This window comes from Polypterus senegalus, chromosome 8 (genome assembly GCF_016835505.1).
Source record: "Polypterus senegalus isolate Bchr_013 chromosome 8, ASM1683550v1, whole genome shotgun sequence".
NCBI lineage: Eukaryota > Metazoa > Chordata > Cladistia > Polypteriformes > Polypteridae > Polypterus > Polypterus senegalus.
In genome coordinates, this window is record NC_053161.1 from 155747817 (window position 1) to 155760736 (window position 12920).

Sequence of the window (12920 nt, forward strand, 5' to 3'; positions counted from 1 at the left end):
TTAAAAACATAAAAAGTGTTAGCATTATATTTGTTGCAATAAATTGCTATACATAAAACTGCATTTAGCTACATTTAATTATGATAATGATGGCAAAAAAAAAAGTAAAATTAAATGTATTACCAAGAATACAAATGGGGATGTAGCAGCTTATTGTTCCCATTACATCTTTATGTTTACATGGCATGTCCAATGTTTACACGGTATTGTTAAACTGACGATGTATAAATTACAATAAAATTAAGTTAGTGAAAGAATATGCGTTATACTGAATACAGTTTTTAATATTGTTTACACATTTATATTTCCATAATACAAAAAAAATTGATGGTTGTTTAAATAAAGTACTACTTCCGATTGAGTCATTTTTCTCAAATTTCATATCTGTTTGCTTTTTATCATTATAAATATCTATATAAAATTTGAATCATCTATCTGTAACTGTATTCAGTTACCATTTCCAGTTGTGGGATTTTTCTCAAATTTCACATCTATTTATTTTTTGTCATTTCTACTTTCCACACAAAATTTGAATCATATATCTTTATTAATAACCATAGTTTACTTGAAAAAATCTGAAACGTGTTTAGGGAAGTACCACTTACGGTTGCTGGAAGTGGCCCAAAAGTTGATAGGATTCCTTATTTTTGATATAAAGACAAAAATGTCAAGATTCATCAAAATCTCAAGATCAAATTTTTTCAGGGTTCCTATTCTCTATACCATGTATACGAGAAAGTAAAAATGACTACACTGAACACACCAAACATAATATTAAATATAAAAATCACCCAGTAGTCACACAAAGTAAATATTCAGTAAAAAATTAACCACAAGTATTACAAATGATAATATAAGTATAAGCAGACAAGGCAAAAATTAACTTTTACAACCAAGAAAATAACTTTACATACAATCAAGCCAAAACAAACCAGAATTCAACCCCAACTGAGTGAAAGAGAGGAGAGCCAGCAGCCATACCACATACACTTCAGAACAAGCTCTCTGTCTAAAGCTAAGTATGTTTGGCCCCTGTCAGTACTTGGATGGTAGACTATCTAGAAAAAAGCTAGGATTGCTGCTGGAGGAGGTGTTGTTGAGACCAATAGAGGGCACTTACCCTGTGATCTGAAAGTGGATCCCAATGCCCCAATGCAGTGACAGGGATACTGTTCTCTAAACACAGCACCAGACTACATATTAGATGTAAACCTGAAGTCCTGACTCTGTGGTCATAAAAGTTCCCTGGACATCCTTCATAAAAAGTAAGGTTTATCCCTAAGTCCAGGCTAAAATGCTCACCATAGCATAGTTATTCTGGCCTCCTAATCATCTCCCATCTCTGATTGGCTCTCTCTCACCCCTTCACCACCTAACAGCTAATGCACGGTGAGCGTACTGGCGCAAAAATGGCTGCCGCCACCAGGTCATCCAAATAAATGCTGCACATTAGAGGTGGCTGAAGTAGTTCTCCACTCACTAAAGCACTTTGATTATTGAGAAAAGCATCATATAAACATAAGGAATTATTTACAGCAAGAGCAAATCTTTGAAAACAAAAAAGGGTGAATATCCTTTCCTTGATATAAACAAACATTAACATAAACTAAACATTAGACGTCGTATGGACGTGCAGATCATGTCTATATTGCGTCCGTCGGTCCAAGACCAATTCTCGACTTCTACACGACGTGCAAACTATGTCTATTTGGATGTCGATTTATGACCCCACTTAGACGTCGATAAGACGTTAAACATCGGACCTAACTTTTTTGGACATCATGGGGACGTCTAACACGTGCAGGAAATTTAATGAATTAATTTAAATTAAGTTTTTTCATTAAAAAAAAAGTAATAAAAAAATTATGGTGGGCATGATTTCATCCAGTCAATGCCACGTATTTGCTGAGGCAGCGCGTCATCATATCCCAACACCACTCTGATTGGCCGAGGCAACACCCGGCGCGAATCACAATTTTTCTTTGTTCACTCGGCTCTGCTCAGTTTGTCTTGCAACAAGCGGAAGGAACGTTCGGTCAGTTGAGTTAATTGTATGTTTATTCATGTATTTGTAAGTGTGAGCTGTTTATTTGTGTTAGGATATTGTGTGTTACTTATTTTTTGTTTTGTCTTCTACTGTTATGTTTGTTAATTGAGACTTTATTATGATCTGTTTGCGAAGAAAGATAAAAAAAAATGTTAGCTGTTTTAGCTTTGTGGGCCATTTTGCATTGCCTCTTTGTTAGCTTACATTAGCGAAACATTGGCCATAATTAAAATGAAATTTTTTAAGGTGTCTAACCAATTTTTTCCCCTATCCCTCAGGTGCTGTGAGGTGTCTCTTTTGTGAAATTGTGAACGTTCAGCCAGGTGAGTTAATTGTATGTTCATTTATGTATTTGTAAGTGTTAGCCGTTTTAGCTTTGTGGTCTTATACCAGCATTGCCTCTCTACCCATCAGCTTACGTTAGCTAAAAATTGGCCATATCCCAACAAGTAAACGCCACTTTGATTGGCCGAGGCAGCGCGTCATCATAGCCCAACTGAACGCCACTCTGATTGGCCTAGGCAACACGCCAAGCATTTGGCGTGATTCTGAATTTTTTTTTAAGGCGTCTAACCCATTTTTTTTCCCCTATCCCTCAGGTGCTGTGAGGTGGGTCTTCTTTGAAATTGTGAACTTATTCATCTTTCATTGGCTGCGGTAATTGGCCAGTGTTTTGTTTTGTAAATGAATAGCCAATCAATTTTTTAACAACTATAGTCTTATATACTATAGACTATAAACTTAAACTCACATCTGTGTCTACAGATGGCTCTGAGAATGAGACAATGGCGAAAACGGAAAAGAGAACTCGATCTACTTCTACGTTATTCTGACAGTGATGAACACCAGGGCACTGAAAAATAGTGACAGTGTGCCTGGGACTCTGAGTAGTTGCAGCAGTGAAAATGTGCCTGGTACCCCACATAGTTTCAGCAGTGACAGCGTCCCTGTGACATCAGATAGTTTTGACTTTGCCACTTTGTGGACTATTGGTCTGCCAACTCAAAAAAGGAACCAAAATGATGAAGCTGAGGTGACCAGCAGCTTTGAAGATGACCTGAGACAGTGGGCCTTGGAGCACAAATTGACGCACAGAGCGCTTAATGGTTTATTGCCCATATTAAGGAAGCAAGGTCACCTATTGCCTTTGGATTGCCGGACACTCCTTGCTACACCACAAGTTAATACAACAGAGCCTAAATGTGGTCGGAAGTACGTGTACTACGGCTTAGAAAAAGGGATCTGTCGTCATTTAAGTCAGATGGACAGTAATGATGTGCACCTCAGTGTAAACATTGATGGCATACCACTTTTCAAAAGTAGTAATGTCCAATTCTGGCCAATACTGGCAAAGTGTGGCCATTTTGGTCCATTTATTGTAGCTATGTTTAGTGGACAGAAGAAGCCAAGTCCAATCGAGGAGTATCTTGAAGACTTTTTGACAGAGTACAAACATCTCAAAGATGTTTATGACTTACTCTGTCAGTATTGATGCTCTGATCTGTGATGCGCCAGCAAGGGCATATCTAAAATGTATTAAGGGTCATACTTCCTATGAGAGTTGTGAAAGATGTTTAATCAGAGGTGCTCGTTTTGAGGGAAGAATAGTTTTCAGTGAACAGGAATGCACTTCTCGAACAGATGACAGTTTCTCCAGAGTGGAGTACAGGAACCACCAAATTGATGTCAGTCCCTTCATTGCTGCAGGAATTCCTTGTGTTAGCTCATTTGTCCTAGATTATATGCATATGGTCTGCTTGGGAGTAGTTAGACGCCTGTTTTACTGGACACGTGGCCCAAAAATCTGCCGTTTATCTGTGAGGCAAAAGGATGCAATTTCCCAAAAACTAACTGCACTGAGAGGGAAAATGCCGAGTGAATTTGCCCGGCAGCTGCAGGCTTTACATGAAATAGATAGGTGGAAAGCAACTGAACTAAGGCAGTTTTTGCTATACACAGGACCTGTGGTATTGAAAACTGTGTTGTCCCCTGAAAGATACACACATTTCCTGTCCCTGACAGTGGCCATGTCAATAATGCTGGAGTCAGATGATAGGATTCGCAAGGCCTATCTCCAATATGCCCATGAACTAATCAAACACTTTGTCATGTGCTGTGCTGACCTGTATGGCAAGACCTTTCCTGTATACAACGTGCATGGACTAGTTCATCTCCATGAAGATGCCAGCCACTTCAACTGTTCCTTGAATGAAATTTCCTGTTTTCCCTTCGAAAAATACCTGCAACAAATTAAACAACATGTGAGGAGTGGGAGAAGTCCCCTGGAACAAGTCACCAGGCGTTTGTCAGAAATGGAAGATTCAGAAGTGAACGTAAGCAAAATGCACCGTGAGGTGTTTGCTTCTGTTAAAGAAAGGGACCGTTTTCTCGAGAGACAGATTTGCTTTTGGTCGACAGAAAAATGCAGACGGTACCTTTGCTTGTGAAATCCTGAACCAGCATTACACTTCACCATTATTTCACCAACCATGTAGCTCTGGACTTCTGAATATAGTGTGCATAGGAAAAGGTCAGGTCAGGATGAAAAATGGACTACTGCGTGAAAGGGATCTGTTCCGGAAGGTGGCCTGCCTCCCACAAGGAACTGGAGGTTCTGTCCTCATACCGCTTCGCCATGGTGTGGAACACTAAAGGTTGAAATTTTTTTGTTCTTTTAGCTACATCACAGCGGGGGTCATCACAGCCGATCACTTCTCTCCATCTGTTTGTTTTCTGCATCTTCCTCTGTGATTGCCACCTGACTGTCCTTTCTCACCACAATCATAAACCTCTCTCCCTTCCTCTCACCTCTTACCACAACATGCTTCTCCCAAAGTAGCCTTCATCCCTCTTCTGCACATGTCCAAACACTCTCAACCTCACCTCGCTTGCTTTATCCACTAACCAGGCTTTATCACTCCCAATGAAAATCATTGCATATTAATTTCTGAGTTGTCTTCTAACATGACAATGGGTGATTTGTTGAATAGGTTTGTGTCCTTTTCTGTGCCATTACACCTATGATTTGCTTTGTCTGCTACAGTGGTTCTCAAAATGGGTTCAAGGGACCCTCGGGATTCCTTAATTGGGTTCTAAATTGGACGCTTATAGGTCTGCACAAATGAAATGCAATGGAACTGTAAGGGTACATTAAGAGTCATGAGAGTCTTTGAAATTAAACAGTTTGAGAACCACTGGTCTACTCCATGTATAAGCTATATTAAAATGTTAAAAACTTCAAGTAACATGCATATGCTGTCCTTTCCAGATCATGTACACAATGGCTGTTTGGAAGGAGGGTGAACAAGAGGAGGAGGGTGTAGTTCCTGAAAATTGGATCGACAGGAACAGAACAGTTAGGTGGCCACATAGTATGAGCGCCACAAAAACTGAAAGGGCTCTAAGGGACAAAATTAACCCCCAGGATGACTGGATGACGTTCCCTTTAATCAAAAGAAAATTTTCGTCAGGCAAGTTTTTTGATGAATAGAAATTTAAATATATATCCAAGTCAAAATATTGTTGATATATATATATATTTTTTTTAGTGTTGAATTGTAGCCAGTCATCGTGAATGTGACAATTACAACCTGACCAGTCAGGCAGAGGACGACGACGATGATGAGGTGCCATTTAAATTGACGAGGAACCGCACTAAAAAAGGAACTCCAGAGGGCTTTGTAAGAAATGGTATGTTTCTCACTCTCAAGTAACAAGATGTGTATCAATTTTGAGGTCAGTCAGATGGATGGTTTGAGAATTATGCATGGAAAACACACACAGACACTCGTACACAGGCAGATGTTTCTTGCATGTATAGATAGATGACATTTGTAATCTGACACATTGGGCCTCAAATTTTTGACTTAAATGTGTATAAACATTTTTTGCAGAATTGACAGATTCAGATAAGGAGAACAACAGGGGTAATGGTTTTCTATAATGACTTTATAATTTGTTTCAGGATTAATAACTTTTTTTTAATAAGGTTATTCCATTTTTTTTGGAGATGCATATGCTTATTTTCACTGTATTACCTCTGTATAGGTGTCAAGCTGCCCAAATACCCCACTGCACCAAAAAAGCTGTGGTCCATTCAAGGTACCAACTTGAATCTCAATGCATGTGGGAATAATGACAACTTATGAAGCATGGTACTGTCTTGTGTATACACACAATTCACACTGATTCATGTGTTTCAGCCTCTGAAGATGAAGCCAGGTCTGTGGAGCGTGCGGACAGTTCTCAGGGCAGTGAAATGTCCACTCCTTGTGAGTATTTACTTCTCCCCTTGCATCATCCATCCCATTGAACAAAGTTAAAAGTCCATTCAAGATGGTGAATTTCTCACTGCTTCTGAATTGAGCATAAAGGGAAAGGGCTAAAAAGAGGGCTTAAGGGTAAAAATGGGATTCAGCCCAAGTGTCCATCACAGCTAAAGGTCATCTTTTTGTTTCCTTTCAATAATTTTGCACCTTTGAATATTCTGTCTTTTTCAGGCCCTCAAACTGCAAGCACAGCACCTCGGTGTGGAGATCTGTCGACACCTAGTGAGAATTCATCTCATCTCACTTTAAACAGTCACTTTTTTATTTTATCATCTTTGTGTAAGAACATTCTTTGTGGTTTTTCAGGATCTCGACATGCAGCAGGAGGTTGTCCCATGGATGGCTATCGCTCTAGGTAAAGAAACAGGATAAGGCACAGCATTGGCTGGCTTCTACTGGTTGGTCTCCAGCACATATTGTTCGCCAACCAGTAGGTGTTAGTCTGTTTCCGTGTTATGGTATTATGTCCAAGTGATTTAAAATAAATTTAAATGGTACTAGGTCCAGAGGTAGGTCCAGCAGAGGATCCAGACACAGGTCCAGATCACGGCACAGTGGTTCGAGGAACACGGACAGATCCAGGTCACGGCACGGTGGTTCGAGGCACACGGACAGGCATGATGGGTCACACCCTACTGATGCCTACAGATGTGATGAAAGATCCCGGCACAGTGATCTTACCAGCTCCCCCTATGATGGGCCAAGGCATGGCGAGTTGTCCAAAGGCCGCAATTTCATCAAAACACTTTGCAATTCAGTTAGTCGTACTGATGAACCTGTAATTGTTTTAATCACAATATTTAAGATTATTTCTCTTCTAATCCTGCCCGAATCTGTTAAAGTTTGTCATTTGGTAATGTCTAAATTAAACTTTCTGTGGTGCAGATGCAGTGACAGATCTAAAATGGACATTCCCATTGCCTACGGATGGTAAGTATTTGATCTATTGGCAGTGTGAGATGAGAGAGAGAGAGAGAGAGAGACTTAATACTACAACTTTCTCTTTGTCTACTGTTCTCTCGTTCTACACAAACTGCTTTTCAGTTATAGCAGTGGCTTGTTTTTCTACCATCAATTGTAGGGTAGTTTCAATCATGTTCAATTATAACATTTGTTTGAACTTTTTTCTTTCTCCAACACTATCTACTGTATTGATAAACACTGAAACTGATTACAAAAATAATTTTGAACCAGCTAGCTAGCCTTGCTATTCTAAGGTAATCATAGTAATCAACAAATGTATTTCAGTGTTTCAGAAAAAGGTCTTAACCCTGCTGTTTGACCTGCGCGATCAGTACAAAAAAGCAGAACCTGCCTCTTCAGCCGTGCACATTTTGAGGATGGAGACTATGGTGGATTTTGAGGCAGAGGAGCAACGCCTCTGTGATGCGCAAGCTTTTGATACCCTGGTAGGTTTTACAAGTCTGAAAATAATGGAGTCTTGCATAACACAATACAATACAGTACAAAACTGTTCGGTTCCTCTGAGGAGTGTCAGTCAACTTTATAATGGACTTATTCCAACAGGTGCTGCAAATTGCACGTATTGGAGGGAAGAACACCAAGGACTGTGTCCACAAAGTCCTTGACCGGTATGTTTCTACATACAGTATGAATTGTGGGTGGGTGGGTGGATGGGTAGCTCTGCTTGAACTTTTTTATTCTGGGTGTGGACCAGCCTACATGTTTTTATTTGCCTTTTTTCTTGCTTAACCCTTTTGTGCCCCTTGATAAATTTTTTGGATTTCAGTTTATGAAATTTTGAATCTTGGATCTAATAATAGGAATATAATATACTGCAGAAGAAAAAGTTCCATCTTTTACCCTGCAGACATTTTTTGCACCATTGACTCCCATTATAACATTCATTTCTGTTTGCATAAAACAATGTCTGAGTATGTCATAATAGATAAAAATTAAGTGAAATTATAAATTCACAACGCATTGTGGTCTTATAGACCATCACCAGCTGTTCTGAAAAGAGGGGGCCAACTTAGGGTACACTGATCACACGTCATAAAGCCTTTATACTACATTGATGTTGTTCCTATGTATATCATTCACATTGATTTATAAATGTCTTTTTTTTTAGGCTCTTCAGTAATGTCCTGATGGCGAGGTTTAATATGAAGGGGAAGGGGAAAAGGGGCAAGAAACCTTTGGAGAACACAAAGGTTTATAGAGCAATACAAGGTAAGCCCATGTTGGCTAAGACAAGAACATTACCCCTTGCCAACCTGTAATAATTTGATTTATAACTTGATTTCCGCCTAATGTCTACTAGCTGTGACTATCTTTAACATTTGCAGACATGGTTTTTTAATAATCCAGTATTGGTAGTGGATGCATAGGCAACCAAGTTTTGCTTTCAAATATGGGGACTTGGTGTATGACTGCAGATTACCTTCATAATTCTAATCACTTGTCTTTTTCAACTCGTGCAGATGGAGTCATGAAATTTGACCAGGCAGCCACAGAGGGCTTTATAAGGATGTGTGCTTCAGAGCATTTAAAGCATGCACCACAAAGATGTGGAGGTCGAGTGGACACACTCATCTCTCAACTCTCATCGATCATAACTTTTTAATTTTTTGTATTCAATATGGTGGATGGAATTAATAAAAATGGAAAGAAATGTGTGATGAGTGAATTGTGTTTTTTTTTCTTATTTGAATAAAAATATGATGACTGGAAATGCATGCAAAATGCATACAAAAGTGTAAAGCATTTCCAGTTCAAATCGGCTGCTGAGTCAAACGAAGCTATAGGAAACTAAACTGGTACAGTAAACAGGTCCTCCACCTTCTGGAACTACAGTATGCCACCTTCAGAAATGGAACTACAGTGTACAGAGAATAGAAACAGTAGACCTGTAAAAACAATGTCTTAAATGAGTTTAAATATGTTTAAATTTTATGTCGAGATAACATTTTTATTAGAATTAGCATAACATGCTATGGTAATTCTAATCCAAACGTCCACATTTGGACCTCACAACGACCTCATTTCGACTAGAATTAGCCCTTATCTGGAGGTCCTGGGGACGTCAATACTTGACGTTCGGAAGACGTCGAAAAAAAGACGTCATCTGGCGTCACTATCTGCACCTTCAGAGGACCAAAATGGTACGTGCAAAAATGACGTAGAAAAGACGTCGCTTCAACGTGTCTCTGCGCAGTGGGTTAGGTGCCGCCAGTTTGCAAAACTGAGTGGAGAACTTGCGTACGCCAGGGTTGGAGCTACCGTGAAAATGTGCATGGCTTTATGCCAAGTTTAGGTTTTATACATTGCAATTTGAACATGGAAACGTTCGTACGAAACATTTTTGTGCGTATGCACCGTTTATACATGAGGCCCCTGGTCAGGCATCGGATGTGAATCAACAGTTGCTCAGAGTGGAGGCAGGGTCTTAAAGATTACATTCAGCTATTCTCCATTTATTATGGGAGAAGGAAAGCTCACAGAGAGCAAAGAGCTGTTAGGTGGCTACAGGAGTAGCTAGCATACAAATATAGTCGGTGTAATGCTGGCCGGGATTATAATGTGCAGGTGATGAAATCACTCAATACAACATTGGCAAGATTATGACAAAAAAGGGAAATTGATACTTTGTTAAAGACAGAGCAGAAGTTAAAGAGCAGGACAAGGTCATGTCTTCAGCTTTCTTTCAGTATGTAAAACACACAGCAAAAGAGGAAACTGATTCAAAAGCTTCAAAACCATTGACACAGAAAGGCCTGATAGAGCAATTTTGGATCTACTTGCACTCAGTTTAATTCGCAATGATTTTGAATTTAGTGGTAGCATTTTGCTGCAAATTCATGGTACAGCTGTGTGTAAAAAATGTACAATAACAAATTACCACTGTGGACACACCCTGGAAATAATAACAAATATTAAAATAACATTATTAATCACTCATTTAAAAAAATATTAAATAAAAAAATGACAGCAGTAATATACATTAATAATAAATCTAAAAATAAACAAGTCAGTGTTCAGCATAAATATTCAATAAAAAAAATTGGGAGGGTACTCCCCTCGACGTTCTCGTATGCTAAGAATATAGGTAAAGGTTATCAGATCCACTTCCAGTTGCGCAATATTTTTCAAATATCATATCTTGTTTCTCATCATATCTAATATCAATGCACAATCATTTATCCGTTTATAATCAAACTTTATATTAAAATATACTATTTTCACACTTAGGGTGGTCAAACGGTGGTGAAATGTTTTCATGATTACATATGTATTACATAAATTACATGCAAAGTAAAAAGAGTTACTGTATATTCACCTAAAAAAATAAAAAGTGTTAGCATTATATTTGTTGCAATAAATTGCTATACATAAAACTGCATTTAGCTACATTTAATTATGATAATGGCAAAAAAAAAAAAAGTAAAATTAAATGTATTACCAAGAATACAAATGGGGATGTAGCAGCTTATTGTTCCCATTACATCTTTATGTTTACATGGCATGTCCAATGTTTACATAGTATTGTTAAACTGATAATGTATAAATTACAATAAAATTAAGTTAGTGAAAGAATATGCGTTATACTGAATACAGTTTAATATTGTTTACACATTTATATTTCCATAATACAAAAAATTTGATGGTTGTTTAAATAAAGTACTACTTCCGATTGAGTAATTTTTCTCAAATTTCATATCTGTTTGCTTTTTATCATTATAAATATTTATATAAAATTTGATTAATCTATCTGTAATTATAGCTATAGTTTACTTAAAAATTTGCAAAAGTATTCAGTTACCATTTCCAGTTGTGGGATTTTTCTCAAATTTCACATCTATTTATTTTTTGTCATTTCTAATTTCCACACAAAATTTGAATCATATATCTTTATTAATAACCATAGTTTACTTGAAAAAATCTTAAACGTGTTTAGGAAAGTACCACTTCCAGTTGCTGAAAGTGGCCCAAAAGTTGATAGGATTCCTTATTTTTGATATAAAGCAGGTATACAAAATGTCATTGACCGAGGTCAAAGCTTTTATGAGTTATCATGTTTACATGCAAACAGACAAAAATGTCAAGATTCATCAAAATCTCAAGATCAGATTTTTTCAGGGTTCCTATTCTCTATACCATGTATACGAGAAAGTAAAAATGACTACACTGAACACACCAAACATAATATTAAATATAAAAATAATCACCCAGTAGTCACACAAAGTAAATATTCAGTAAAAAATTAACCACAAGTATTACAGATGATAATATAAGTATAAGCACACAAGGCACAAATTAACTTTTACAACCAAGAAAATAACTTTACATACAATCAAGCCAAAACAAACCAGAATTCAACCCAACTGAGTGAAAGAGAGGAGAGCCAGCAGCCATACCACATACACTTCAGAACAAGCTCTCTGTCTAAAGCTAAGTATGTTTGGCCCCTGTCAGTACTTGGATGGTAGACTATCTAGAAAAAAGCTAGGATTGCTGCTGGAGGAGGTGTTGTTGAGACCAATAGAGAGCACTTACCCTGTGATCTGAAAGTGGATCCCAATGCCCCAATGCAGTGACAGGGATACTGTTCTCTAAACACGGCACCAGCTTACATATTAGATGTAAAACTGAAGTCCTGACTCTGTGGTCATAAAAGTTCCCTGGACATCCTTCATAAAAAGTAAGGTTTATCCCAAAGTTCAGGCTAAAATGCTCACCATAGCATAGTTATTCTGGCCTCCTAATCATCTCCCATCTCTGATTGCTAATGCACGGTGAGCGTACTGGCGCAAAAATGGCTGCCGCCACCAGGTCATCCAAATAAATGCTGCACATTAGAGGCGGCTGAAGTGGTTCTCCACTCACTAAAGCACTTTGATTAGTGAGAAAAGCATCATATAAACATAAGGAATTATTTACAGCAAGGGCAAATCTTTGAAAACAAAAAAGGGTGAATATCCTTTCCTTGATATAAGTGCTTATTGTAAACTTGTTAGTTAGATCTTACCATATTTTTAAAAATGTTTTAAACAGATTTTTTTTCTCCCCACCTTCAAACAGTATAAAACAGGTTGGGTGAGATTCTTCCAGTTGGGCAAGATTAGTGTACGTACTAGTGATATAATGTAATCAATTACAATCAATTTGCCCTTCTCCGCTTTAAGCCCATCTTGTGAGCACACCAAAACACAGCTGTTAATGGGTCAGAAATTGACACCAGGACAGCTGTCTAATAGACATTCAAAGATTTCTGCCCAGAATAATATTAATTTCATGTACGGACAAAACATGTGGCCCAGTGAGCCTGGAGCTAGATTGCAATGTTCACAGGATAAATCTTGTCATTGATACATGGTTGGACAATTTTAAACAAGATAAATCCTTTTATCAAGTATATTTAAGTTAAATGATTGAATGCTTGTGCATATAAAGCTAGGATGTATTCTATGCATGGATGCCATAAATTCATTTTATGGAATTGCAACAATCAACATTTATTTATTTATTTATATAGTAAATATCCATACAAATAATGTAGCTCAAAGTGCTTTACAAAGATGTCA

At 37.8% G+C, this 12920-nt stretch overlaps 2 long non-coding RNA genes across 2 annotated transcripts; both read left to right on the forward strand.

The window, feature by feature from the left end:
• The first annotated feature begins 6018 nt into the window (after positions 1-6018).
• LOC120533239 lies at positions 6019-6902 on the forward strand. The gene is made up of 5 exons (XR_005634459.1): positions 6019-6148; positions 6250-6318; positions 6547-6597; positions 6682-6730; positions 6877-6902. It is a non-coding gene; the product is annotated as an uncharacterized LOC120533239 (long non-coding RNA).
• A 357-nt stretch (positions 6903-7259) lies between these two features.
• On the forward strand, positions 7260-7937 carry LOC120533242. Its single transcript, XR_005634466.1, has 3 exons — positions 7260-7305; positions 7624-7784; positions 7903-7937. It is a non-coding gene; the product is annotated as an uncharacterized LOC120533242 (long non-coding RNA).
• The last annotated feature ends 4983 nt before the right edge of the window (positions 7938-12920 follow it).